Source organism: Vulpes lagopus, chromosome 9 (assembly GCF_018345385.1).
Source record: "Vulpes lagopus strain Blue_001 chromosome 9, ASM1834538v1, whole genome shotgun sequence".
In the NCBI taxonomy this organism is placed as follows: domain Eukaryota; kingdom Metazoa; phylum Chordata; class Mammalia; order Carnivora; family Canidae; genus Vulpes; species Vulpes lagopus.
The window spans coordinates 67,542,819-67,569,756 of record NC_054832.1 but is presented as its reverse complement, the minus strand read 5'-3'; the positions used below and the strand labels follow the sequence as shown (position 1 = coordinate 67,569,756).

General features: G+C 37.3%; 1 protein-coding gene across 4 annotated transcripts in view; it reads left to right on the top strand.

Annotated features, from left to right (window-relative positions):
* The window catches only part of NKAIN3 (sodium/potassium transporting ATPase interacting 3), a 605,524-nt gene that overhangs the window by 254,721 nt on the left and 323,865 nt on the right, over positions 1 to 26,938 (top strand). The window lies entirely within an intron of this gene.

The window sequence follows — 26,938 nt, the reverse complement described above, 5'->3', positions numbered from 1 at the left end:
AACTCAATTCCAGGACCCTGGGATCATGACCTGAGCCAAAGGCAGATGTTCAACCACTGAGCCATCCAGGTGCTCCTCCTTCACTTTTTGAGGTATTTATCTCACTATATTGAGTCATTGACTCAGTGACCAATGACTCTCTAAGTCTCTCCAAAGCCATTGTAACCTGCCCACTCCAGGCCATTTTCAGTTTCCATCCACATCACTGGAGAAATCTTATTAATTTCCTTGCATTCCTCTGGCTGTTCCCCAAATGTGCTTTAGGCTGCAACAACAAAAAAATATATATATATATATACCGTTTCTGGACAAAAAATACTATGATGACTATTCTCTACTTAAAACCTCTCAAAAGGTGCTTGTTATTTTCAGGGGACAAAGATCCTTAGATTTCACACAAAGCCTTACAAGGGGTCTCTCTCTTCCACTTTAATGTACATTTATCTCCTTGCTCTCTCTACCAAAATCACACTGGCCTTCCATCATTTACTCAAAAATACCATGCCATCTCCTTCCTTCACAGAATCTTTACCAATTTCCCCTCCTTTGCTTCGAATAGTATCTTCTCCACCTTCACCAAACAAACTCCCACTCCTCTATCTGATCGCAGCTCAAGAACTATTTCCCTAAGGAAGCCTTTCTTAGCATTCTGGTCCACATTTTAAGGGAGTCATGTCTCACTCATTCACTTTATCTTTATTCATGACCATGGAATTTTTCTTGTAATTATTTAAATATCTCTTTCTCAATCTAAATAGTAATCTCTGTGAAAGTATCTGTTGGGTCTATTTTACTCAGACTTATAGTTCCAGCATCTTGCATGATACCTGGCATGTAGTAGATGTTCAAAAATATAGTTTCTCTTAGCACAAATGAGTGAGTGAATTACTTTTGATTTTATACCATGAAATTCTAGAGAACTGAGATAATCTTTATTTAACACGGCATTTCCAGGACCATGGAGAGTTCTTTTCCAGGAATGTTACTGAAATTATCAATGGCTGATTGATTTAGTAATTGAGTGATTGTGAATATCAGGCTAATAAATTTATGGCTATCAATGGGAGATTGTGAGTTTGTAAGGAGTCTATTGCCCTGGTCAGCTAGTTAATCCCTCATGCTTACCTAATACTTCTGTCATCCCCCTAACCCATTTCTTTTACCCAGTCTTCTTTTTTCAATAATTATTGAAGACCTGGAAACATCTTCTCATTTCTGCTTCCTACGATGAGACCAAAGAATAAATCTCCTCCAATATGTGACCACAATTTCCCTGGTTTTATAGGATTTGGTATTTTAGATCCCTCTGACTGCCTTTTAGACTCTATAGTCAGTTCTGTTTGAGGTAGATACTTATTTTGGTTTTTAGTCCTCTGAAACACCTCCCTTGATCTCAAATTCCACTTTTATATTTGTTCATTCTTTCATCTAGAAACTGCACTGGGGGAATAGGCACTTCACAGGACTCCCACAAACCCAAGTCCTAAAGGGCAGTGTCCACATCACAGTTACTGATACTGGGAAATCATTTGTAATGAACAAACTGTGTTGGACTGCTGGTATCCAAGCTGCTACCACAAATCAAACCATGCCTTTCACATGGAGAGTCTGTGTATGAAACCACATGTGTAAATTCTCATTTTCTGCTTCATCTTTGCTTTCTTTTCTGTTTAGGAAAACTTTTATTTATCATGTTTTCATTTCCTCTGAACAGATAGTACATTACCAGCAAGTGACATTTAAATGACTATCTTCCTAAGAAGTATTTAGACACAAATAAAAGTAACCATAAAGAAAAATATCGCAACAGGGTGTATGGGCAACTCAGAAAGTAAATGAGTTTATCATGCTATTTGCTCTCCTACTGGTATCATAAGACCCATTTCTGGAAAAAAATATATATATAATGTCAAAAAAACTGAATTGGAGAGTTCGGCATCATGTACACTTCCTTTGGAACACAGTTATTGGGGAAAAATACCTCTTGTTAAAGAATTTGCATTACTAGAAGACAGAGGTCCTGTTTAGCCTCATGTATGTAAATAGTGGTAATGCATTATAATGACAGATGCCTCACACCTTGCTAGGAAAAAATACACTAAGGCCATTTACTGCAATGAAATGTAGTGCAGGATTCAGACAACACATCTGTAATGTTGCATTGTGTCACTTCAGCTCATACTTAGTAACAGACTCTATTCCGATTTTCTAGAGGTAAGGCGTGAGAATAGTTATGGCAGGATACAACAGTACATGTCTACTTGCACTTGCATTATAAACTTTTAAGTACTGATTTCCTAAACCAAATTTCCCTATTGGTATATAGTTAACAATACATGTAAGTTTCTCTACATGTCATCAGAAATTGTGTTTGTGTAGTGAAGATATATAGGGTCAGGTCTTCTCTATTGGGTTAAGTAGGATTTAGATTATATGCCAGATTATAGATTTACTAATAACAGCAGCTCAGTTCCTTTTTTATATGTAGTATCCTTGAATAGTACCCTCAAGTAGAGATATGTCATTGCAATATTGTTTTTGTCTGTGCATATTTTCAAGAAGGGAAAATCATGCTAAATTTAAAGAAAACAAAATTGTGCCAAAAGAGTCATTCTGATTTTAACATTTGTTTTATATACATTACTATTTTAAAATCTGTTTATGTTGTTACATGTACATTTTCTTAAGTTCCATAGCATGAACCTTCCACATTTTACTTCCCCTCTGCTAAACTGCCTTTGTCTCTTTCATGCCATATACAACACTGTGGTATTTTTACGCATTTTCTCTTTTGTCATGAGGGAAATGTATGTGTGTGTGTTCATATCCATCAGGGGTGGTTCTATTATAAGGAACACAAAAAATTAATTTCACTAAGTCCTGCCAGATTGTTTTCCAGAAAGATTTTGTTAATTTATGCTTTCACCATAACTCTGCATGGATTTATGTTTCCACACATCTTCACCAGCACTTGATATTGTGTTTTCTCATTTTTGTCACTCTGATAGAAGTGAAGACATATCTTGTTTTAATTTGCTAGTTTTATTTATTTATTTATTTATTTATCTTGTTTTATTAAATTGTTAGTGAGCCTGGACAGTTCTTCATATATGTGTTAACTATTTGGATTTCACTATAAATTGTCTGTTTATATTCTTTCCTTGCTTTTCTGTTGAGTTTCCTATCTTGTTGATTTTCAGTTTTCTTACATTTTGAAGATATCACCTCTTATTTATTTTAGATATTGTAATTATTTTCCAGTATATGATCTGTTAACTTTTCTGAAGGGAGCTTATGCTGAACAAAAAGTCAAAATTTAGGGTGCCTGTCCCTAAAGCCTCTCTGCCTTTGGCTCAGGTCATGATCTCAGAATCCTGGGATTGATCCCCAGGTCAGGCTCCCTGCTCTTTGGGGAGTCTGCTTCTCCCTCTGCGCCTCTTCCTCTCTTCCTTACTGGTTTTCTCTCTCTCTCTCTCTCTCTCTCTCTCTCTCTCTCTCTCTCCTTCTCTCTCAAATAAATTTTAAAAAAATATTTTTTTAAGAAAAGGTCAAAGTGTAGATGTAATCAAGTCCATCAGGTATTTTTGTATATATGGTTGGTATATTTAGGAGTCTCAAAACATTCATCTATTTATTCTTGTACTAACCTTATAGTTCCACCTCTCACAATCCATTTCTAATCATGACTACCTTTTTTATCCATCTTAACCTGCCTCCTGCCCCTGGCAAGTTAGGATTCAACTGTTATTTTTTTTCTTTAATTGATAAGCAAGTTTTCCCTCAGTACCTTCCACTAAACAACCTATCATTTCCTCATTGATTAATGGTCCAGCATGACCATATATCAAGTTAATACAGATGCAATATTTTTTGCATATATGCAGATATAGTTATCTTACTAAACCAGTACCACACCTCTGTTTCTTTACTAGGACTTTGAAATATGTCCTCATGTATGATAAAGGAAGATCCTTGTTTTTGCTCTTCTTTGTCAAAGTAACCTAGGATTCACATTACTTTGAAATTAATTGTCCGATATCTTCAAAAAACTTTCTCTGCAAATTTAATGGGCTAATGCTCAAATTTACAGATAAACGAGAAAGATGAAGATTTTTTTTAAAGATTTTATTTATTTATTCATGAGAGACAGAGAGAGAGAGAGAGAGAGAGGGAGAGAGAGGCAGAGACACAGGCAGAGGGGAGGAGCAAGCTCCATGCAGGGAGCCTAACGTGGGACTCAGTCCCAGGTCTCCAGGATCATACCCTGGAGTGAAGGCAGCGCTAAACCACTGAGCCACCAGAGCTGCCCGATGAAGATCTTTAAAGTATGAAACCATCCATCCATTAACAAAGTATATTTCTCCTTTTTATGTATATATGATTGACATTCTCTAACAAAGTCTTAAAAATATACTTTGTACATATCTTATGGGCTCCTGGTTCAGTTAATTCCTAGACACTTATTCATTTTACTGTTTCAGTAGTTCAAATCTTTCCTTTGGGAATCAACCCTGTATATGTACCCAACTGCCATGTTGACACTTCCATTCTGGAAATCTGTTTTTAAACTTATTGTGTACCCAACTGAGAACTTGATCTTCACCTAACACTCAAAATGACTCTTCCTTCAGTCTTCTATATTTTAGTAGTTGGCACCACTTCAGCTCCTTCCAGAAATCTGGCAATAAATCCTTTACTGATTTTCAACCTATTCTATCCTCTTCATTACCATCCCATTTAATCCATCATTAAGTTCTATTTTAATGCCAAAACTAATTATATAATAGTATTTTTAAGAACCAAATTGATACATAAATATTTATTGAACAAATGAGTGATTTATTGTAGTCATTTCTTTCCTCTGATTACACAGGTTGGTTATAACTTTTAGATTGTGGCATATTGTTCTTGTTTAAGCTTAAAATAAAGTAATGGTTTTTCACAAAGACTGGTTTTTCTGCTAAGCTTATTCTCAAAACTGCAATGGGTTAATTGAGTAGTTTAAATTTGTCACTATAGCCATAAATATTCCTAAATTCTGAAGATTTATTTCTTATTAAGTAAAGTCTGCCACAAGTTTAGGTAATTCTCCAAGACAATTGCTCTCCATGCAGTTTTGTAGTGATACAGGTGAATGAAGTCTTCACCATCCTGTATCCACATAATCTGGAATTCACAGCATTTTATTAACATTGGAGAGAACAAGAATACTATATGGCTGTTCATCAGTAATTAGAAGTTTTGGATGGAAGTGACACATTTTCTACTCATTGACCATTGTCCAGAACCAGCACCTAACTACAAAACAGCAAGGAAGTTTAATCTCCCATGAAGAATAGGATGTGGCCGAGCACTAGTAATTTCTACCACACAGTGTGCATGGCTAAGAAAGTAAAAGCAAATAAATATCCTCATCCATAACCAGATGTTTTTCATGTTTCCTTCCAGCACTAGCATCTTGTGATGCATATACTTTGTTCTCTTAGAACCATGGATTTTGAGTTCTACTGAAATACTGTGGTCAATAGTTTGTTTACAATGGGTCTGTTGACTTCTGAAGTATAATTGCCATACAGTACTATATTAGTTTCAAGTGTATAATATAATGATTCAACAATTCTATATATTTTTCAGTGCCCATTATAAGTGTAGTACTTTTAATCTTTTCTATCTATTTCACCCATCCTCCCACCTACCCCTCCTCTGGCAACTACCAGTTTGTTCTTTGTATTTAAGAATCCTGTTTTTTGTCTCTTTTGTTGTTGTTGTTGTTGTTCTTTGATTTTGCTACTTAACTTCCACATATGAGTAAAATCATATTGTATCTGTCTTTCTGTGTCTAATTTCATTTAGCATTATACCCTCAGAATCCACCCATGTTATCGCAAATGGCAGGACTTCATTCTTTTCTATGGCTGAGTAATATTTCATTATATATACATGTCACAGCATCTTCATCCATTCATCTATGGATGGATACTTTGGTTGCTTCCATATCTTCGTTATTATAAACAATTCTGCAATAAACATAGAGGTGCATATATATCTTTTCAAGTTAGTGTTTTCATTTTCTTTAGGTAGACACCTAGCAGTAGAATTACTGAATCATATGGTAATTCTACTTTTCAGGTTTTTGGGTTTTTTTTTAAGATTTTATTTTTTTTATTCATGAGAGACAGAGAGAGGCAGAGATATAGGTAGAGGGAGAAGAGAAGCAGGCTCCATGCAGGAACCCCAATGTGGGACTTGATCCCAGGACCATGAGCCAAAGACAGACGCTCAACCACTGAGCCACCCAGACATTCCTATTTCCCGTTTTTTTGAGACTCCTCCATACTGATTTCCACAGTGGCAGCACCAGTTTGCTTTCTCACAAACTGTGTATGAGGGTTCCTTTTTCCTTACCAACACTTGTTATATCTTTTCTTTTTGTCTCTGGCCATTCTGACTTGTGTGAAGTGATATCTCATTGTCATTTTGATTTGCATTTCCCTAATGATGAATGATGTTGAGCTTCTTATTGTGTATCTCTTGGCAAATTGTATATTATTTTTGGAAAAACATCTATCTATTCAGGTCCTCTGCCCATTTTTAATCAGATTATTTGTTTTTTCTTTATTTTGATCTGTATAAGTTCTTTATATATTTTAGATATTAGCGCCTTATGTGATACATCATTTACAAATATCTTCTCTCATTCAGTAGTTTGTATTGTCATTTTGTGGATGGTTTCCTTTGCTCTGCAAAAGCTTTTTATTTTGGTATAGTCCCAATAATTTAATCTTGATTTTGTTTTCTTTGCCTAAGGAAACATGTAGAAAAATGCTTCTATGGCTAATGTCTAAGAAATCACTGCCTATATTTTCTTCCATGATTCTTATGTTTTCAGGTCTCAAATTTAAGTCTTTTATCCTTTTTGATTTTATTTTTGTGTATGGTATAAGAAAGTAGTCCAGTTTCATTTTTTTGCATGTAGATGTCCAGTTTTCCCAGCACCATTTGTTGAAGAGACTGTCTTTTTCCCCATTGTATATTCTTGCCTCCTTTGCTATAAGCTAATTGACCACACAGATTTGGGTTTATTTCTGGGTTCTCTCTTCTGTTGCATTGATCTAAATGTCTAGGTTTGTGCCAGGATGATAATTGTTTTGATAACTACAGCTTTGTAGTATCTCTTAAAATCTGGGATTGTGACATCTCCAGCTTTGTCCTTTGTTTAAAAAAAAAAAAGATTTTATTTATTTATTCATGAGAGACACAGAGAGAGAGAGTCAGAGACACAGACAGAGGGAGAAGCAGTCTCCTTACAGGGAACCTGATGTGGGACTCGATCCTGGAATTCCAGGGTCATGCTCTGGTCTGAAGGTAGGCACTAAACCGTCGAGCCACCCAGGGGTCCCTGTTCTTCTTTATCAAGATTGCTTTGGCTATTTGGGATCTCCTGTGGTTCTGTACAAATTTTAGGAATATTTTTTCTAGTTCTATAAAAAACATTGTTGGTATTTTGACTGGATTGCATTAAATCTGTAATTGCTTTGGTTAGTATGGACATTTTTAAGAATATTGATTCTTCCAGTCCATCAGCATGGAATATCTTTCCATTTGTTTGTATTGTCTTCAATTTCTTTCATCAGTGTTTTATAGTTTTTGGATTATAGGTCTTTCACCTTCTTAGTTAAGTTTGTTTCTCAGGTTTTTTAATTCTTTTTGATGCAACTATAAGTGGGACTGTTTTATTAATTTCTCTTCCTGATACTTCATTATTAGTGTCCAGAAAGATTTGTCTATTAATTTTGTATCCTGTGACTTTACTGAATTCATTTATGAGTTCTAGTAGGTTTTGGTGGAATCTTTACGGTTTTCTATGTATTTATCATGTCATCTAAAAATAGTAAGTTGTACTTCTTCCTTACCAGTTTGGATGTCTTTAATTCTTTTTCTTGTCTGTGTGGTTAGGACCTCCAGTACTATGTTGAATAACCGTGATGTGAATGGACATCCTTGTCTTGTTCATGATCTTAGAGGAAGGCTCTCAGTTTTTCACCTTTAAGTGTGATGTTGGCTGTGAGTTTTTCATATATGGTTCCTATAAGGTTGCAGTATGTTCCCTTGAAACCTATTTTGTTGAGAGTTTTTATTATGAATTTGTGTTGTACTTTGCCAAGTGCTTTTTCTGCATCTATTGAGATGATCATACGGTTTTTATCCTTTCTCTTGTTAATGTGATATGTTATATTGATTGATTTGTGAATATTGAACCACCTTTGCATCCCTGGAATAAATCCCACTTGATTGTGGTGATTAAAGATGAAAGAAAGCTTCCAAGTTCATTCTACAAGCCTGAATTACCCTGAAAACAAAATCAGACAAAGACACTACAAAAAAAGAAAACTACAGTCCAGTATCTCTGGTGAACATAGATGTAAAAATCGCCAACAAAATATTAGAAAACCAAATCCAACAATACATTAAAACAAGAGATCTGTCATTAATTTTTTTATTAATGACTTTATTTATTTATTTATTTATTTATTTATTTATTTATTTGAGAAAGAGAGCACTCTCATGAGCAGGGGGGGAGGACAGAGAGAGATAAAGAAGCAAACTTCCCACTGAGCAGAGAGTGCAATGTGGGGCTGGATCCCAGGATCCTGATATCTTGACCTGAGTCATAGGCAGATGCTTAACCCACTGAGCCACCTATGTGCTCTGGGTCTGTCTTTAATGTTTGCTTTTCAGAATTTCATTAGAAATGAAAATATTCAGGAGAATATATCTATGTCTATGTGTGTGTTTATAACTATATCTATATTCATATTCATCTATGTCAGCATGGGAATCACAGCATGAGCACGCCTGACTGGTCATTTTCAGCCAAATGAGTTGATTGTGAGAGCAGATGTTGAAGGATCAAGTGTAATTCGGCACCTACAAATGCCCAATTGATTCTATTATTGAAATAGATTAATGTTGGACTTTGGGCTATTAGGTAACCACTCTGTGTATCAGTTCCCTCATTGCAAAGTATTAATATAGTACTATAGCCTACCTCCTTGGGATGTTGGAAGATTAAATGAGATAATGCATGTGAAGAGCTTGATACAGTTCCTGGCACTGAGTAAATGCTAAGCAATGCTGGATATTAAGGAAATATGATTTCATCATATTATAAACATTTGATTTTAACTTTTGGCTACAAGAACATTAGGTATCAAAAGATTAAAAATTGTTTTTCTAAAAACATTAAAAATTACTTTTTCTACCATGACTCTTTCAAGTTAAAAGGAGAGACCAAAAAGTGGACTCTGAAATATTTTGTCTGTGAATTTGAGTTGTTCATAAAAGTCCACCTAAGTAATCTCAGCTATTGCTAAGACAGCCTAAAGAAGTAAATCTTTCCATGACCTGGATTCTAGCTACAGTTTTCTGCTAACTAGCTATAGGATTTAGAAGTGACATTAATGCCTGGGTCCCAGCTTTGTGAGTTCTACCATGAAAGAATTTACTAGACAATCTCTCAGAGTCATTTTAGCATTCAAATTCTAATATTTAATAACTTTAACAACATGCGAAGTGGACATACTTTTCATACACATAAGGGCTAAAAAAAATCCATTCAATATTTCATGTAGACTTTTGTACCAGGTCATGTACATAGCAGGACTTAGAGCACCCAGAGGTTGGAGACACAATCCATGCCCTCAGGGAGCTTCTGATAGCAGTGTGGTTACATTCCTGTCGGTGTTTGCATATTTTTAAAAAATGAAGTAACAGGAAGCTGTATTTCAAAATGTTGAGGAAAAGTTAGAGGAGATAGTTAAGTTGCTAAAATTCTCATGATGATTCATTAAAAGATCTGGAAACAGGTATCTCATGTGTTCTATGTTCATCCTCTTGGGGGCTCCTCTGTCAGAACAGGCCAGATGCACTTTCCAGACCCTTAAAATGTTGCTGTCACAAATATATCTCATATCAAAGAAAAGCTGCTGGTCATTAGATGTTACTTTCTTAGAAGATCAGAATCCATGAGAACATATAAAATATTAATGCTTATAATCACAGGGGGTACCCACATAGAATGTTCTTTTAGTATGATTAAAAGACACCTGAAGGGGAGTCCAAAGGAAAATAAAAGCCAGCTTTTAAGTTAAGGTGATAGAAGTGAACATTGACCCCCTCCGCCCCCCCAGATCAACTTTCTGTGGGCATCTCTGCATGATTATCTTTCCTCCTGGACAGAGTTGGGTCTGGCAATGGGCCCTTCCTTAGTTCTAATCTATGAGGCAACATTTTCAAAAATTATTTCCGAGTTATAATGCTAATATTTTTATACCAAGTTGCAATCAAAATAGCTTGCTAAATTTTCAAATTGCCAAGACTCTTTATCTCTGTGAATTTGCCTTGGAATACAAGTCTCAAGCCACAAACTTGTGCACATACATCATACCATATATAACCGAGCATAACCCTGTGTAGATGGGACTGTCTGAGGCCTTCCCACACCATCCTGAGGATGTGTAAAATTCCTTTTGCAGCATTTTCCCTGTTTTTGCAGACTCCCGTTTCACATCTATCATATGCATAATCATATCAAGCTGTGAAACAAACAATACAAAACAAAACAAAAAAAGCCTTGAAGTTGACATGCTTGTATACATTAGACATTTGATTTTGTAACTAGCTGGAGGGCTAAGACCATGTAGAAGACCTTAAATTCTTTTCCCTGGGCTGCTTTGAATCATGACCTTATGGTACAACATTTAAAATCCTGCTCTTCCAACTTCCTTTCCTCTCTCGACCTTTTAGTCCTGTGTCAGATTTATGATGCTTATGAGAGGTGATATAGTAAGGTACAGAATGCCCATTAAGGGATTATTTTCAGGATTGTGATTAGTTATATTAAGAATAGTTCTTTTTAAAGATAAAGTTACTTTTGATAACATATTTTATTTAACCCAGTGTCTTAGTTCAGGCTGCCATCACAAGATACTGTAGACTGGGTGGCTTCAACAAGGAACATTGCTCACATTTTTGGAGGCTGGGAAGTCCAAGAACAGGGTGGCAGCATAATTGGATCCTGCTGAGGGCTCCACCTTCATGACCTAATTATCCCTTAAAGGCCCTACCTCCAAATACCATCCACACTGGGAATTAGGGTTTCAACATAAGAATTTTTCTGGGGAAGATACAGAAGCGTTTGGTCTATAGAACCCAGTATATCCAAAATATTATAGTTTCAATATGTAATCAACATGAAAATATTAATGAGATACTTAAATGTTCTTTTTATATTAAGTCTTCAAAATCCTCTGTGTATTATACACTAAAAGACACCTCAAAATGGATGCTAACTTTCCATTAGCATTACTTGAACATTATTCATGTCATAAAATTTACATTTGAAAAAGTAAATGTGCAAACCCAAAATGTCCTAAACATATTGAAGGTCTTCCAAACATTCAAATACAAAAAAAAAAAGTAGCAAATACCAGTCTTTAGATCTAAACTTAAATTTAGTACAATCAAGTAAAATTTAAAATTCAGTTTCTCAATCACGTTAGCCATATTTCAAGTACACATATGATTGGTGTCTACCAGAGTGGACAGCATAGAGACTTTTTTATTTTACTCATATCTGGTTAGACTTTACTAGAAAATAATATTTAACTCTAGAGTTAAGAGCTAAGGAGAAATAGAGATAACTTTGAGAAACAAGTGAATGTCACTCCCCAAAATTTAATATTTTATAAGTTTTGTGAGAATATGACCCGCAAGGTAGGAAGTGGCTTCCTGTCCTGTAGAGAATGTGTGATCTAGGAGAAGCCCTTCTCCATCTCAAACCACAGCCAGACATAATGAATAGACTTCAGCTCTAAAGGGAGAGATCGTTTAGCTGTGAGAAAAGACTTTTTCCTATTCTGAATAGGAAATCATGAGAGCTCTGTCCCCTGAGCTCATTAAAATTCGGGCAAATGTACCTCTGTCTGAGATGATTTAGTTGCAAGCTTCCAGAAGGACCAAGGGATTGCATCAATGTTCTCTCAAGGTCTCTCTTCCTGCCTGATTCTCTGATTCTTGGATAACCCGTGGGTAGAGAGGCCACATGCCAGCTGTTTTTAAATGTTGCTATTGGAAGAACAATTAATCTGTCTGATTATGTGACTGGCTCTATAGAGTTTTCTTTTATTCTTCTTGCCTGAGAATGTGTTAATAATCGAGCAAGTGCTCAACTATGAAATTAGGAAAGTTCTGGAGTGGTAGAGGAATCCTTTCCATGGCTAAAAGTGTGATCAAGGTCAATTGACAGTAAATCCCATGTGCGTCTCTGAGGGGCACACACAGAGATCTCATTTAAGTGGTCTGCAGAAGACTGCTGAGGCCAAGGACACATCCACATTGAATTAAATGCAGAGTCAGCCCATTGATCCCACTTGGAAATCATCTTGGGTAGCTTTAATTGTTGGCAGTGTAGCTGAATCATGAACAAAAAGAGCATCTTGGATCTGGACCTAGATTGAAGCATCCAATTCTCTATAATATCAGTTCTAGTTTATCTTAGAAGGTTCATTAATCCAGAGTACTTAGGACTTGCCAGTTCTAAAATGAATGATTCTAGAAACTGGAAAACATCTCTGGCTGATGTCATCAAAACCTTTATTCCTGGATAAGATTTAGTTAAGGTTTTCCCTAAACCATTTTTATCCTTGGTCCAGGGAAGTCTGAATTATTAAATGTTATAATTGCTTTTAAAACATTATGTATATGAAACTGAAAGTTCTCCGTGTTTTGGCTGAGATTAGGCGTGAGTTCTCTGGATGAGACAGTTGTTAGGAAACAGTGGTGGCAAGGACATCCAAGTTGCATAACGACCCTAGTCCTCTTGTGGAGCTGAGAGTAAATAAAAAGTAGAGTCCAAAAAAGGCAGCAGTCTAGGATTTGCTCTGAGGTTAGATCCCATCATACTCCTATGTGAAACATGTATTCATTTAAATACTGTTTTGGTGAGAGAGTGCTGGGGAATTTTGGCCCTTGGAACAAGGGCAGTGACCAAGTGCCCCAGTATTGACCATGTTCCTCAATATTTGACTTACCTGAACAGATGCAAAATGTTAAGTTTGATAAGTGAACAGCTAGGCAAACTTGTGAGAGGGAGTAATTAAATAGTCAACTGATATTCACTGCTGCATACCAGAAATCAAAACATTTAGAACTGGAAAGTATTTCCCTGGTGCAGGAAAAGGAAAAGAGGAAGGTCCACACTGTAGGCATGCACAGCATTCCCATGAGATATCACAGTGGAGGATCTCTGGGTTTTATCTTGACCTCCATGGTATCAGGTCTCTGAATATTGGGAGAGGGTAGGGGGGTAGTACATTAAGGAGAGTATGTTTCACATTTAAATGTATGTTCAGCTGTACTTATGAGCATGTAGTGGAGCAAGCATAAGAGAAAACAATGAGTTCTGACTGTGATACCAACAGCACTACACTGGAACCAGACTTGCCCAAGCTTCAGAGAGAAAAAGATGAATTAGAAAATCCAGCTAGTTTATCCAGACTTATTATTTTATAGTCCATTGTTTTATAGAGTTTTAGCAAAGCCACAAGGGATTTCTCCTGTGTGACTTTTTGGTCCTCAGGGATGATGATCTGGCCTTAAAGTAACAATAGTTACTTTCATATAATTTTCTCTATAACATTGAGCTGATGACAAGACCTTTTATGTCAGTGACATTGCTAAATCTGGTACTCTAGAATAGTTGCTGTGTAGGGATGTGAAAAACAAGGGAAGATGAACAAAAGAACTGTTAACTTCATCACACTAAACCCAAAAACAAAAAAATTTTTTAGCTAATGTATCTTGACCAGGATTTTAAGCCAAGACTTAAATTAGTTTTAAGAATAACAAACATATCGTATCTCTGAATTGTCTAAAGATTCACGTTGTCATCTCCAAAGTTTTCCACTACAGAGATTTATGCTGTCATTAGATCTAATTATGAATTAGTGATTGATTCATTTAGGGAATAACTCAACCAAATGGCAGTGAATTGAAAAATGAGCAGGCCCTGAAGGGACACATTGGCAGTGATAACTAATTCTATCTGCTGATGGGAATCAGCATAGGTCATTCAGAAAATAGCCCTGGATGGAACAAATTATTCACCTTCAATCCAATCCATAGTGAGTGGTTTCCTTAGCCTTGCACTACTGACATCAATTAACCCTCATGGCATTCTTTAATTATTTGAAATCTCCAGGCATACCCCATCCTTCTAAGGTAGCTATCCAGAATTTTCAAATTTGTTGTGCTTTCTTTGCAAAGGCTTTAAACTAAACAGTTGTACTATTTTCACTGTCTAGTCCTTTTTTTGAAGTTTTATTCATTTATTTAAGAGAGGAGGGTGAAAGACAGAGGGGGAAGAAGGAGAAGAAGATGGAAAGAATCCCAAGCAGACTCCCCATTGAGACTGGAGCCTGACATGGGGCTCTATCCCACGACCCATGAGATTATGACCTGTACAAAAACCAAAAGTCAGGTGTTTAACTGATTGTGCCACCCAGGTGCCCCTCACTCTTTATTCTTAAGAGCACCCTGTCCATCCCATGTTGGTGACTTGTTTGCTGCCCTACTGAGTATATCTTGAGATTTTATAAAATGAATTCAAGCCTTCAACAAATTCTTGAGAAACTCTAGGTTAACAGCTGCATTAGTTTGGTGATGTATATGGTCGTATTAAAGATGTATTAATTGCACTTAAGGATTGATTTTACTAGAGAGTCCATAGGAAAGAGCCTACACAGAACCAACTATTGCTCTGTCATCTCATCTTTTACAGAGGCTACTGTGGTGGGGGGTGGTGTGGAGAGACCCTCGAAGGGTAAATGATTCCATATAAATTTCTTCAATTGCTAACAGCTTTATAATTCCTGCTGTGAGCTATCAACTACACTCGGATTAGCTTTAATGGGGAGCTCTGTACCGAGAGTTCTGCGGCAGAACCCCCTAAGGAGAGCTGATTATATATATTTTTTCAAATGCTTACTAAGGGATGCATACTTAAGAGTGAATTGTAACCTTTTCAAAATTGACATTTCAAAAGAAAAAACAAATACTGAGTAACAGGTGGAGGAGGAGGAGGAGGAGGAAATTGCATACATAGAGGAAAGGATCACATCAGAAGGACCCCTTGTTCCTAACAAGCATTCCATTGAGTGGAATCACCTTTCTCGCTCTCTCTCCTTTTTTCCATACCAGTATATTCCTCTTCTTTGGAACGGAATAGCATTTGGTGCTGATTAGAGGTGTTTAAATCAAAACTTTAATTGGAAGAGTTCCTGGTGTCTTTTCACTATATAAATAATTGAAAATTATATTTAATTTATTTTTCTCACCCATATTTTATCCATTAAAAATTTAATAACATTATTTTACTATCAGACATGACCCAAGTAAATGGTTTCAGGACTTGTTAAGTAAATTCCTATATTGGACTCCTGGGTGGCTCAGTGGTTGAGCACCTACCTTCGGCTCATTGCATGATCCTAGAGTACTGGGAAAGAGTCCCACATCAGGCTCCCTGCATGGAGCCTGCTTCTCCCTCTTCCTGTGTCTCTGCCTCTCTCTGTGTCTCTCCTGAATAAATAAATAAAATCTTAAAAAAAAAAAAAAAGTAAATGCCTATAGTTTTTTTTTTTGTATATTTTTTTATTGGAGTTCGATTTGTCAACATATAGCATAACACCCAGTGCTCATCCCGTCAAGTGCCCCCCTCAGTGTCTAAGTTTAAGTTAGGTCCGTTCTTAGTATTTTCTCTATAAATTACACATGGAAGACAGCTTTCCATGGTAAGCATACTCCTGCCATGGGTGTAACTACACCATAATTACCAATCTTCTCTGTTTCTTTCTCAAATAGGAATATAGCACTGTTGTTTCCTCTATTTGTCAGGACTGCAAACGTAAAGTTTGTCAAAACACATAATATCTATACTGACTTAAGAATCAGGAATTAAGAATAACAGGAACCTGAAACTTCTCCATTGTCTCGGAAGCAGTAGAGGTGGTCCTGCCGTAGAATGGGAGCAATGGGGCATGGGAGAGCTACTGTGGGAACAGAAGAGTTAGAAGTTGAACTGGTGCTTATGGAAAGTTGCCAGACAGGCCTAGGGATAAGATGTGGAAGTAGAGCTATCTGAACAGGAAAGAGATGGCCAAGATTTAGAGAATATTAATCTGACAGCAGTGTTCAGCGAGAAAGATGGCAGGATTGAGGGCCTAGGATTGGAGAAATTAATGAGGAAGAAAACACAGTGGTCTAAGAATGAGATAAAAGAACCGCAAACAGTAGGGGTCGTACAAGAATATTAGAAGGATACCATAAAATAATACAAAAGAATCATTTACATGGTGACTAAATATATCTGGTGAAGGTGTAATAGAGTCAGAGATGATGCTGAGGTTGCCTTCTTAGAGAATTGTGTCCATCTCACTTTGTATTCCTGATGCTGAACATAGGATACACATCACCCTAACACTTAGAACACATGCTAAACAATCCACATTCATGCTTGAAATGAGATAAAGAGAACTCCAAATTTCTGTATTACATAATAATACTTTATATATAGGCGAGGTTGTGGAGGGAACTAACAAATTATGTGAGTGGAATCCCCCTTCTCCACTATCTTACCACTATTAATAATATGCATAATTACTTTTATTATGTAAAATAATCAATAACACATTTTTGCTGGGATATCAGAAAGAGGAGCCTATTTTGTGAGGAAGATGATGAGTTTTATTTTAGAGTTTGAGTCAATTGTAGGTCATTTAACTGGAAATGTCCAGAAGGTTGTTTAGAAAGCAAGATCAGAGCTTTAGATTTTGATTGTAGTTGATGGGGAACAGGGCTAGTGGAGGACAAAACACAGCTGATATCCCACAAACAACCCTGCCCCCTGCCCAGCGTGGGATATGTGTGACCTTCCTCAGGAAGTTTCCAATTGTCTTAATGCCTTGCACAAGGGAAAAACAATCTTTAACTTGACAATGGCAAGGCCTCCAGTATCCTGTAGGTCTTCCTTAGCATATGAAAGTTTTTTTGAAATCTCCCTTTTTCATACCTCCCCCAACTCCCAGGTATACAATCAGCCACCCTTACAAGCCCAGGGCAGCCGCACTTCCTGCCCATGCCATGGGTCCTGTCCGATGCTTTAGTAAAACCACCATTTTGCATGAAAGACATCTCAAGAATTCTTTCTCTCTCGGTCATCGTCTGGGGACCTCACTTATATTCTAAAACTTCACTGTAGAGATTTATTTTTCTCACTTTTTCTTTCTTTATTTTTTATTGATTTATTCTTATATAACTCATCCCACTCCAAAAGGGATTTGAGGAAGCTTATAAAAAACACTCATATTATCACTAAATGAAATAAATTCATGGAAAATTTTGTTGGAGAGAGGGTATGAGTAGGAAAAAAAAAAACAACAACTGTGCCATGCACAAGTTTATTCTATCACTCTGTTTTGCATTGTGGTCAGTGGTGGTCACACATTTGCTTGTGTGGTCGAAGCTTCCCGCTGGAAGCTTTGGTCAAAATAAAGAGGAAAATATCAACATTTATAAAAGTTGTAGAGTAGAGAAAATAAAATTAAACCAGATGTCAAGAAGTACAGTTTTCTTACAGTCCCCACAAAGACATCTTTCCCATTGCAGCTACAAAGGAGCCATTATATAATACAATGGACAACAATGAGAGGAGCATTTCTCCCTGTACTAAGTATAGTGGAGAATTTCACAAAACCTTTTCTTAAAATGTTCCTCAGTGCATCCATTTTACCAAATAGTGCCATTGGGTTTGAATCTATCTTTTAAAATTATTTTTTTATTGTTTTCTCCTTACACTAGCTCATAAGTTTATTGAACATTGTAGGGGTTGAGGAGGAAAATTTCCCCTTACCCCTCAGAATTCTTCTGGCTGGTTCAAGAATTAAGTTGACAGGAGACAAATTAACAGAAGAAAGTCAAAGGTTAATTACTTACATAAGAAGAATCCATATAAACCTAAGAGATCCCAAATAAGGTCAGGCAAAATGAGGTTTAATGATGTCCTATGCTAAGGAGAGGGATGGGATTCTGGGGGCACAAATGGGAGGAAGGCTTTTAACAGGAAGGTGGGAGAAAATGGTTAGAAGACAAAGGCTGCCCCATATATAGATAAGTTTCTTAGATAAAAAGAAGTCTGTAAATAGTTCCCTTCCCTTCTGGTACAGGCCCCTCTTTCCAATGTAAATTTAGGCAAATGAGTATGCCCTGAACCTGCTGGGTTTTGATTGCTTTTAAATCAGAATAATCATGCCAAAATTGTACATTTCCAGGATATTTGTCCTAAACCCCTTCACATTTTACTTTTTGTTCAACAAAAGAAAAATTTTGTCTTATCTTTATATAGAACAACAGCTTTTCTTCTGAACATGAATATAACCATTTAAAGAGCAATTTGTAAATAACCTGGAGAGTTGAATACATATACATGGTCTGAGTTCACAATTCCAACTTTGATGGATAGACCCTATGAAAACTCTCACACATATACTAAAAAGCATACTGGCTGTAATGGGGAGAAATCGAATGCAATCAGTTGACCTTTCCATAAAAGGTTTGCTAACTAAACTAGCTAATTATTTAGAAACTTATCATATATATGTCAAAATGAATGAGCTAGATATACATATATCAACATGAATAAAACTGGAAACATAATACTGGAAAAAGAAGGAAAGTTGCAAAAAAGATACATACAACACGATACCACTCATATAAGTGTTTGAAACAAAATATATTATATATGGCTTACATATATACTTGAATAGATAGTAAAAATATAAAAATATACATAGAGATGATGGACACCAACTTCAAACAGTGATTACCCCTAGAAAGGACAAACAAGGAAGTGGTTGTGAACAGGACATTAGCCGCAATGCTTTATTTATGCCTCAGGAAAAGAAAAGGAATCCTGGTATGAATATAGTGATAAGTACATTATATGTATTTGAAATAATTCATAGTTAAAATAAAAATAGAGAAAATAAGATGAGATCATTTAGACATTAATAATTTTCTCCAAATATATTAAGATTTTATCAGATGATGTCATGAACGTTAAATCAACTATATAAAGCTTATAAAGCAATTAAGATCTATGTTAAAAACTTTCTTAGATATTTAAAAGATTGTTGCTAGTGGTCTTCTTATCTAAATTTCAAAAATCTGAGTTAATTATTGATAGAACCACAATTATATTTTCCTATCTATGAATTCAAAGATTTGCAGGGAATGTAACTCTGTTCTGACACAGGGTGAAAGCATGACAGTTGTGTATAGTTAGTGAAATGAATATGTCTCATATTGAACTTTTGAGTGGGAATCAAACAACAATTCACATTAAATAACTGGCAGTTTTAATAGGGCACAAGTTACAGTGTGACTTTTAAAACACCTTCCTTTTGTGCCCAATATGTACATCATACCCAGGTTTATGGGGCCATACCCCATCTGAAGATTGTGTCTGGTACATTGTATGAGAGGGATTGATCCTAAGAGTGGATCAGAGAGGGCAACCTGCAGGAAGAAAGCCCTGGAACCTATGGAATGAGAGAAAGATTGAAAGAATGAGAATTTGAGTGAATGAGCACAAGATGGGAAAGGAGGGGCATATATAATAACAATATTCAGTGTGCAAGACAAATATAAATATAGAAGGATGACTACAGAGGACAGAATGGGGGGGGGGGAAATTTTTGGATTCTACAGAGAACCAGAGTTGAGCTCAAATACATAAGTACTTTCTAACTTAGAGCATTCCAGAAGTGGAATGAGCCCCTACACCAAATTTCCCATCATAGCAAGAAGCTGACTATTGATTAATTAGGAGCATTTTAAAGTAGAATTCTGCATTGGAAGAGAGGTTGAACTGGATTCCCTCTGATTATTATATATCTGTTCACATACAGGGCAACATTTTAAGTAATGGATTGTTTGATTTCTTTGTAGTACTTGACACTAGCTTCCCAGAAACCAGATCAGCTTCTAAGATATTCACAAAGGAGTATTTAGTGTTATTTAGCATTATTGATCTCCAAACTTTACTTGATGAGGAAAACAAAAATGCCATGATCTTGTGTAAATATAGAACCATAGAACATTAGGTCTAAAATGGACTTCATGTGAAAAGTGAGAAGGCCAGAGTCTTCAGCCCTTCCCAGGGCTTTTTAGTTAGTAATGGGCAGAGCACTGTTCCTTGATAAAAGCTCCTCAGTTCTTTCTATCTTGGTTAAAGCTAGGCCCATAGTAATCTGTATTTCAAGAATGACAACAATGAAAGTCTCTGAAGCCACCCTCCTGCATCCCCCAGCCACACACTTCTTGACATGTACTCCCCCAGATGAACCAATATTGGGGATCTTGCCTCTGTGGCAAGCATTAATTTCATTGCCCTCCACTCATATTGTAGCATCTGGCATTTCCATGTATGATCACACCAGTGTCTCTAAGAGGTAAACCTTGGTCTTTCTGATCCTTAGACTGGAATCCCTTTATGGAATCGCCATACCAGATGTAGAGGAGCTCATGACTGCATATGTGACAATCCCATCCAATCAACCTCCCCACCTGGGCTGTGGTGAAGCCCAGAATCTCCCATCTCAGTTTCAGCCAAATGACTCCACAATCAAAGGACTGGACCTTTGGTGAAAGCTAAGTAAATGAAGCAGCCAGACCTACTCTGAGCATCACCTTGAGGTTTACTGCTTCCTCATTTTTCTTTTTTTGTTTTTTGTTTTTTGTTTTTTGAGATTTTTTTTCTTTGCATTCTTGTCTTATGGACTTACTTTAAAGAGCAAAATGCAATATAGTATGGTAATATATGTGACTGCATCTTTCTCTCTCTCTCATTATTTCAACATAGGAAGTTTGTCTATTTGCATAAATCCATAACACTTTCATTTCAATTACTGGGAGGGCAAACACAAAATTTCATGATAAATTTAGTAGATCTTGGTGCATCAGACAGGATGTGATGAATCACTGAAAGAAATACATCCATCTTTTAACTCCTTTGCCACTCCCCAATAGTAGCAAAACTGGAGGCAGGAAAAAGCTTTGTATATCAAATAAAAAATGCATCAAGTATTTAAAGAAATAGAATCTACACAGTACAAATAGGTAGGACATATTTTGAAAATCTATCAAATGTAACAAGTAATCTTGATTTTCTAAAGTTGACACTTCTGCTCTTGCATTCAAATCCTTGGACCTTTTTATAGGATGTTGGAGTTGAGATCAACACACAGTGGACTTTGGGATCCCTGGGTGGTGCAGCGGTTTAGCGCCTGCCTTTGGCCCAGGGCGCGATCCTGGAGACCCGGGATCGAATCCCACATCGGGCTCCCGGTGCATGGAGCCTGCTTCTCCCTCTGCCTGTGTCTCTGCCTCTCTCTCTCTCTGTGTGTGACTATCATGAATAAATAAAAATAAAAAAAATAAAAACCTTTAAAAAAAAAAAAACACACAGTGGACTTTAATATTTTCAAAAGTAAGGGACAGTGGTACTGCTCTTGCATTCAAATCCTTGGACTTTTTCATAGGACGTTGAAATTGAGATCAACACACAGTGGACTTTAATATTTTCAAAAGTAAGGGACAGTGGTACTTCTTGCATTCAAATCCTTGGACTGTTTTATAGGATGTTGGAGCTGAGATCAACACACAGTGGGCTTTAATATTTTCAAAAGTAAAAAAAATATATATTTTCAAAAGTAAGGGACAATGGTAGACACTCCTGATTAACCTGAAACTTGAACATATTACATAGCAACTGTAACTCTTAAAACATTAGTTGTCACATTTTGTTAGGTAACTGCTATTGATTGAGAATGATATAAAAGGAGAAAAATCTCCATATCACACTTTCTGTTTCTTCAGGTAGGTTATACTCATATTTCAAGTCTATCTTCCATTCTTAAAGATTAGAACTTAAAACATTTAAAAATAAAATTGAAAGAAGTCACGATGTGCAGAAATAAAAATGAGTCATGTCATATAAACAGAAAATATGTATTAAGAGCTTAGACCTTTATATTCACATTCCTTAAATATAGAGGATTTTTTATTAAATTTAAATCACTTTATATTTGGATTTTTTTTTTCTCAATTTGGGAAATGTATCTGCCACATCTTGATAAACACATTGCTCAGAATGCTAGATCCCAGAGATGCTGCTGCTTTTTTTTGAGTGTGTTGTTAGGATTCCAAATGCCCTGAAAAATCAAATACAAGATAGTCAAAAGACAAATGAAAACAAAGGGAAAAGGAAAATTATTTTGTTTTGTTTAATATATCTCTACCCCAGTTGACCGTTCTAGATGAACTTAGTTTTAAGGCATTGCCTTTAAATAGTATGTAGACAACTTTGTAATTTTTACACGTTATTATATTTCCTTTTTAAAATTTTGTTATTTATCAGGAAACCATCCACTCTATTTTATTCTTAAAGCATTTTGAACGTTTATTTTTCTATCACAGTGAAGGCCTCATAAAAGCTAGTAGCCATGCGGACAGGGACTGGCTCTGCCGATCATCCTTTGGGGTTCCCTTGTATGTAACAATTGCTTCTTTCAATATTCTCTCCTGTCTTTAACTTTTAACATTTTAATTACAGTAAGTCTTACTGTGAGTCTCTTTGGGCTCATCTTCTTTGGAACTTCCTGGACCTTATATGTCTTATTTCTTTCCCCAGGTTGGGAAAGTTTTCATCTACTATTTCTCAAACAAGATTTTTGCCCCTTTCTCTCTTCTCCTTCTGGGACTCCTACAATGTGAATGTTAGTCTGCTTGATGTTGTCCAAAAAGTCCCTTGAGTCATGTTCACTTTTTTTTTCCTATTTTCTGCTCTGATTGCATGAGTTCCACTGCTTTGTCTTCAATATTTTCTTCTGCTTCATCCAGTATGCTGTTGAACCCTGCTGGTGTATTTTTCAGTTTAGTTATGGTATTCTTCAGCTCTGTGATTTCTCTTTGGTACTTTCCATCTCTTTATTGAGGTTCTCACTGTGTGCATCCGTTCTTCACTCCAGTTTGGTAAGCATCTTTATCAACATTACTCTGAACTCTTCATCAGGTAAATGACTTACGTCCATTACATTGAGGTTTTCCCTGAGATTTCATCTTGTTCTTTCATTTGAACATATTCATCTGTTTCCTCATTTTGCTCATACTCTTGTTTCCTCTGCGTTGGTTCTATATAGTAGATGAAACAGCTGTCTCTCCCAGCTTGTAGGAGTGGTCTTGTGTAGGAGACAACCTTGTCATTCAACGCTGGCCCTGTTCTGGTCTTTCAAACTTTTGTGCTTACCCAAGCAGCCTATTGTATTTTAATAGCTCCCAGTAGTTGAGGGTGTGCCAAGACTTGTCCCTAAAGGATCACAGTCAGCACCTAGATTCAGACTGTTTGGAAGCCAGACTCTCAGGCAGCAGCTTTTAAAAGTACAAATATATCTGTTCTGTGGGATCACAAGTGTAAGCCCTGCTGGCCAGGTCATCTGATGGTGTTTCCTGGGTGGCAGTCATAAAACTTAGGGCTCTAGATAGTGTATAAGCTCCTTCCTGGGAGGTACTGGTAAGCTGGCAGGTAGAAGAGCACCAAGATGGCATTCATAGTCTACATTCCTTGAGAGCACTTCCGTAGTTTACTAGATGTGTACCAAACCTGAAGCTTCAGGCCAGGCAATGAGGCCTCTTCACAGAGAGTCTGAAGGGTGTGCCTCAGTCTCCTGTCGACACAGTGCCCTACTGGTGGTAACCTGCCAAGAACCATCTCTTCAGTTGCTACAGTCCTGTGGGACTCAGAAATGCAAACCTCCCTGCCACTAGAGCTGTGTGGTCAAGTGGTGTCCCCGGGGTATAGTTGCAAAAACTGAGGTGACAGACGTAAAGGCTAGCCATGTAAGACTTCCTCCAGGAGACACTGGTGTTCTGGAGTGTGCAGAGGGAGAAGATGAAGGCAGTGCCCACCCTCCATGCTCTCTGGAAAGGATTACACTCAGTTCCTAGATAGGCATTTAATTAGAGGCCTGCAGCCATGATACTTAACTAAAAGTCCTCCTTCATAGAAAGACTGAGCTCCTGGGTCTCTACTTCTTACCGTGCCCTAAGTATGGTAGCTATTGTGAAAACTCTTTGTTGGTTATGATCCTGTGGGACCCACAGGCATGAGCAGCACTGGCCGCCAGAGCCAGACAATGTAAAGGCATCCTCTAGCTACAGCTGCAAATATCAAGGAACCATACAGGGGTCTGATTTCCTTTCTAGGTGTCATCAATTATTACAACCCCATGGGCACACATCTGATGTACATAAGCCTTCTTGGTCTTCAGAGTCAAGCAGACAAGAGAAATCCCCTGGGTGGCAGCTCCCCAGATCAGAGCACCAGATGTGTAAAAGCTTCCTTCTGGGAGATACCGGTGCTCTGGATCACAACAAAGGGAGAGCATAAAAATGGCATCCACCATTCTCTGTCCCCAGAGAATGTTCCAGCAGGCTCTTAAATCTCTGTGTTAAATTAGATGCTGTACTTTGGGCATCCCGGTCAGCATCCTTTTCCTAAGTTCTGTCTCTCTGCTACATCAGCCTTCCTCACTGATGAGGAAGTTGTGAGGATCAGAGTTAGGGAGCCAAAGACCAAAAGTTCTGGAGCCTATACACGTGTGTCTCTCTCTGGGACACAGTAGCAAAATCCCCTGGCTACATCCACAGCTGGCTAGGGTCCTGAGGTTACCTTACATCCTTTTAATAAGTCATAAAGGTTAGATCATGGTAGGTAGCCAGGTAACCTCTGGCTCTCTCTGTCCCTTTCTACCTGTGTTCGGCACACTACACTCTGCTACATACACCTAACATGTCTCATAGGTTGGTACTAACATATCTTTAAAACAACATAGGAATTCCGCCTGTCTTTCCTAAGTTATTTCCTTCAACGCTTAGATAGGATTAATTGCTCCTTCTGTGTACTCCCAGCCCATCAGGACTTTCTGTTTTTTAATAACAATGCCACCATGTTCATTGTGGGGTTTTCCCAACACTGGGTACTTAAAGGACAGGGATCATGATCTCTTTTCTGTTGTATCCCCAGCCCACTATCTGGTGCAGAGTAGGTGGCTTATGTATTTTTTTCTGGGTAAAGGAATGAAGGACTAAATCAACCCCCAAAATAGTTTAAGATGCAATGACATAGAAATGATTTGAAGAAAAAAAAAAACAGCTGGTGGGATTTTTCTACCAACTCCATTCAAAATGGTGTCTGGTTTGATTGGAGATGAGCAGACAGACTGGAGGGAAATGACCAACCCCACCCTGAAGAGCAGCAGCACAACTGCCTACTTTCCTCTGTGAATGTAGCTTTCAGCTCCACAAAAGTGTGCTCCCTCCTGGGGAAGAGGAAGTCTGGATGATCCCCCATGTACCCAACTGCCTGCCAAGTGTTATCATGACTGCCCAGTTCCCTCAGATAACAGTCATAAAGTAGAGACTCAATACACCTCACCTCTGTGTCTGGGAAAACAGGTTGTTATTTGGAATCTTCTTGTGAGCCCCAATGGACATGTTCTTTTAACCAACTTTGGCATCTGTCCTTGGCTTAAAGCTCCCAATCTGGTGCTTTCTTCCTTGAACAGAGCTCGGTTTGGCAAGGGGTTCTATTGAATTATTGTTTTTCAGGGACATCCGTGAGAAATGAGATGATCATCTAACATGTACCATGGCATCACATTGACCGTGACTGCTAACTGAAGGACCCTCATGGTGCCTGGCAGAGAGACAGACTTAGCCATGCCAAGGCTGTGATCCGGTTTCACCAAGCATACCCTACACAGTCCCCTGTACTGAGGCTTCGTGCCTGCATGAGCCAGTCCAAAATATAACATCTATATTTGTGCTGCAGCCCCAACAGGGAGAGGAAAACTGCATTATAATGAATGTGTGCATTGCTAGCTACAGCATAATAAACATGATGCTATAATTATCCATGTATTCATAGAGCTGGGAAGCTAATCTCTTTAAGAATTAGTGTCCCTGGAAGACAGGTTCAGCATTTTGCATGTGTTTTGCGATGATACATGGCTTTGTCCTATGTTTACTTGTGTCAGCATTTTGTCTGTATCATATTGGAAATATTTTTGTAGGTAAGTCTCATTAGAAGTCAGTATGATTTATCATTTTCTCATTTTATCATTTGGCTCTGCCTTTCAGTTCCACTCCATGAGAAAGTTTATTAATGTAGCCTAAGACTTAATTAGGGTTCGCTCTCCCCAGAACCTTCTGGAGGCTCCTCATCACTCTACATTGAGTTTACAAATTGAGATTAGTGATATTTGAGGGTATGTGTGGAAAATTCTACTCCCCATCCCGTATCAGTGTTGGGTTTGATGCTTTACATTCCAGTACTGGTGAGTCAACATTTTAGATTTGGAAGATAGTATCGCCTAGAATATTCACGTATTCATTCATTCAACAGATCTTTCACTGTCTTCCTTGTGTTACTCACTTCTCTAGATACTGTGGATACATAGATGGCCAAGCAAAAATCTCAGACATTCTAGTGAGAAAAAAATAGAAAATAAGTCAAACACAAAAAATATGTAATATCAGGAAGGGAGACAGAACATAAAGACTCCTAACTCGGGGAAACGAACTAGGGGTGGTGGAAGGGGAGGAGGGCGGGTGTTGGAGGGGAATGGGTGACGGGCACTGAGGTGGACACTTGACGGGATGAGCACTGGGTGTTTTTCTGTAGGTTGGTAAATTGAACACCAATAAAAATTAATTAAAAATAAAAAAATAAATAAATAAATAAAAATAAAGCCAAAGAAAAAAGAAA